Raw genomic sequence first — 4246 nt, 5'->3', positions numbered from 1 at the left:
ATGGAAGATAGCCAACAGGCTCCCAACTCTCCTTCAATTATATTAAGGTTAGGAAGTGTGTCTCTTTAGCATAAGGCTCTATGCATTTCTCGAACTGCTGCTCTTTTCATGGATCTTAAGATTGTGGGCATGCATGCAAGCCAGTTAAGAGCAAGTTTTTAATTTCCTACAGTTGTACACATCTCCTGTACACAGTCCCACTTGGTTTTATGACTTAGGGGCTGTTCTTTCCTGTGAAAGACCAATAGTTGGTGTGTGTGATATGAGTACAAATTCCTTCTCCTAAAGGAAGGTTCAATATTTCCGAGATTCCAGTTAATTGTGAGTTGCTGACCAGGTTTTGGGATTTTGTCAAGAACATGTCTCTGCCTCTTTTCCCTGTCTCGATGTGACCCTATTTTCCTTTGTCATGAAGGTTTTGTTCACTTCGGTTCAGAATATTTCTGAGCTAGTGCGCATGTAGCTGTAGGTTTGCTGTGGCCACCGGAGCGGAGCAGGTGAGTTCAGGGGGTTTGCATACTGCATCCTGAAGCATCGCCCAGGACTGGGTGTCTGCAAAGCAGAGGAAACAGCTCATGCACTTCTCCATCAGGAAGTCACCAAGCATAGTAAAATCACAACCCCAGTTTTTGAAAATAAGTTCTCTATTACTCACTCTGACATAAACAACTAGTACCTGATTGGTGGAGAGGCAGACTCAATTTTTGTTTCAGTAAAGTGAAAAAACTTATTAAAGTGTCAGTTACTTCACTGATATACTTTTTCTTCATTAGCATTTCCCTTTCTTGGTATAAGTGTGATGAAGTACTTGAATTCTACCAAAATTGATTCTTATCAGTTTTTCCAAAATATCCATTGTTTGAAGATGTTTACAACTTTATCCTTTTAGAACAATTTATCTTCAGGTTGGAAGGACATTTATACTGAATATAAATTATAAGTTAATTTTTTTAATTCAATGTTTTCAATATGTTGCTGAAATTTGTCCTAGTCTGTGTAATTTCCTATGATGTATCGTTTACCACTAGTTATATACTTTGTCTCTATGATCAATCTCTTTCATCAGCGATTATGTTTATTAATTATAACATATCCTTTTGCTTCAGAATGTTTCTTGTGCTTGAATTTTTGTTGTATCTTGCAATAGAGAATTCGTCATTTTTGTCAAATTAGAAATTATTTCTCCATTATTTCATCAAAGCACTTTTATGTCTTACTTTTCTGTATTGTGCATAACCCTTACATATATGAAATATTTGACACATTCTTACATTGGAAAGATTTTTTTTCCCAGTATTTGTGTTATCCATTTCATTTTGGGTAGTCTTACCTATTATGCCTTAACATTTACTATTATTTTGTTTTGAAATGCCCTAGATATGTTTTCAATCCAATGTATTTTTCATCTCAAATAATTGCATCACTAGTTGGTCAACCTTTTATTTGTATATTTACCATGTCTCTTACATGATCAAAACTTTCACTACCTATTTGCATCTGTAGAATGCACTTATAAAAAGTATATAACACATTAATTGAGAGATGGTCATATACACACAAGTCACTCATTTAAAGTGCATAATTATGATTTTAACACATTTATAAGTACTTCTAACAATTTATTTAGTTAATTAGAGCATTTTCATGTACTTCAAAGATATCCAAACCCATTAACTATCAACCTCCTCCTAAGTCATCCATCCCAACCATAAGCAAGCAGTAGTTTAAATTTGGCTACCATGCTATATGTATTCTGGGAGATTCATAAGAATGGAATTACATAATGAAGGGCCTTTTGTAGCTAGATTATTATACATGGCCTAATTCTTTCAAAAGTTACATTGTGCAAGCATCAGAGCTTCATTGCTTTACATTACGAAATAATATTTCATTGTATGTTTATATGATATTTGTCCATTCATCAGGTGATGGGTATATTGTTTCTTTTAATATTATGATGTTTCTGAATAATGTTGCTTTGTACTAGATTTCATTTGGATGTGTGTGTTGGTCTCCTTTGGGAATTATTTAATATTGTGGTTTCAGGGTCATGTGGTAAATCTTCCTTTCCATTATTTGAGAAAATGCCAGACAGATATCCAAAGCTGCTGTACCACTTATATTCTCACTGGTATTTCAGGATATGTTCATTATAAATGTCACTAATTATGACATTAGTACAATAAAATGCTAAAAAAACCCAGTTTGAATGGAGAAGTTGTATGAAATCAAAGAATTTTGAAGAACACAAATACAATTCATAAAAGAGGTGTGAAATTGAGATGAGACATCATGGTATGAAAGTCTAAGGAACAGCAATAAATAAGATAGGGAAATTACAACATTTAGAAAAAATAAAAAAATATGAAATCTTCCTACTTTGTAGTTTCTTGAAAGGCAGATCCCACATCGAAAACTTTCTTTAAAGATGTCGTGACATCCTTATTTCTGAGTGAGTATGGTATAAAAGACAGATACCACCATGTCCTCCTCAGGGCTGTGGTAGGAACTGGGAAGCATGTAGGTGTAGATGGCAACCCCATAGAAGAGGGTGACCATAGTTGTGTGGGAGGAGCAGGTGGCAAAGGCCTTCCTCCGGCCCTCTGCCAAGTTCATCCTGTGGATGGTGAGGAGGATGAAACCATAGGAGTCTGAAATGATGGTCACAGGGATGAGCAGCATGAGGACACAGCAGAGGTACATGAGTGTCTCATACAGAGAAGTGTCTGAGCAGGAGAGCTTCAATACAGCAGGGACCTCACAGAAGAAATGATGAATCTCCCAAGATCTACAGAAGTGGACAGTCATGGTGAAGGGAGTGAACAAGAAGCCATCCACAGATTCCAGAGTCCCAGAGCCCGATGCAAGGAGGATGCACATCCTGTGGTTCATGAGGACAGGGTAGCAAGGAGGATGCCAGATGGCTGCATAGCGGTCATAACCCATGACAGCTGGAAATAAAAATTCTGAACCTGACAGTGTCACATAGAGAAACATCTGCATCCCACATACTGGGGCTGAGATCATGTTCACACCCATGACCCGGTCCACAAGCATCTTAGGCACAATCACAGAAATGTATGTCACATCCATGAGAGACAATGGCTGATGAAAAAGTACATGGGGGTGTGGAGGCAGGCATCAGAGCATATGAGAAGGATCAGGATTGTGTTTCCAGGCAAGGCCATCAGGAAAACCATCAAAATGACCACACAAAGGAGAGCTGGATGTTTGGATTGACTGAAGATTCCCAGCAGGATGAAATCAGACTGTGCAGTGTGATTGTCTACCCAGTTAATGGTTTCTGTGAAGATTCACATAAATGAACGAAGAGAAACTTGGGTTTAATAATCATTCATTTACATCTGAAATGAGTAAATAAATACATATTTAGTGTGAGTGTGTATGACTGTGTGTGTTTCAATTGTCCTAAACAGAGAAATTTCCATGCACATGTAGAAATGGGACTGCTCATTATGATTTCAAATTTCCAAGAAAGGAAAGAATTCACAAATATGGGTAAAATTATTTGGTTTTTATACTGGAGTAGCCAGAAATCAGGTCATGGGGTTTCTTGATGACACTGTCACACATCAACATGTATTAGAAAATTACAGATATTCTGATTAAGCAAATACTAACTTACTGATCTGCAGAAACGATGGCAGGGGAGGAAGGCAAAGCAGAGACATCCTCCTTGTACAAAATAAGGAAGCAACTGCAGCAAATACTACTAACCCTGAAATGACCCGAAAGCAGCAGAATAGACCATCTGCACCTGGTGAAGGGAAGGCAAAACTGCGAAGGGTAAAGTGATGGAGCCATGACTGATTGGGACCCAGACCTGTTCCCCATTCTGGCCCTCAAGTTGGGGGGAGAGTAGTGGAGCAGAGAGTGGATAAGTGCTCAGGGATCTAGCACACTGGCCCAGGTAAATGCTCCAGGCAGATGAGTCCACGTAGCACCGGGCTTTGGTGAGTGACAGGGCTGCACTCCAGGGAGATGTGTAGCATTCTGGGAGGCCATGATCCTGTAACTTGTGGAGGAAAGGCATCCTCCATCGGCCCCACTGAGATCCAAGCGGAGACCACACATTGAATGGTTTACGAGCAGTGAGCAGTGTGCCACAGATATATGGGTCAAGGGAGCTCTTTCCGAGGATGAAGGGCAGGTGGATGGTGCCTCCCCAGCCACGCCTCAGCCCAGCTGGCTGGGTATTCACAGGAATCCACTCTGAGCACTCCAT

At 39.3% G+C, this 4246-nt stretch overlaps 1 pseudogene; it reads right to left on the bottom strand.

Moving 5' to 3' along the window:
• Positions 1-2375: 2375 nt before the first annotated feature.
• Positions 2376-4246, bottom strand: LOC118913219 (olfactory receptor 2T29-like; annotated as a pseudogene).

This window comes from Manis pentadactyla, chromosome 13 (assembly GCF_030020395.1).
Source record: "Manis pentadactyla isolate mManPen7 chromosome 13, mManPen7.hap1, whole genome shotgun sequence".
Lineage (NCBI taxonomy): Eukaryota > Metazoa > Chordata > Mammalia > Pholidota > Manidae > Manis > Manis pentadactyla.
The sequence above is the reverse complement of the archived record's forward strand: the minus strand, read 5'-3'. Positions and strand labels throughout refer to the sequence as shown.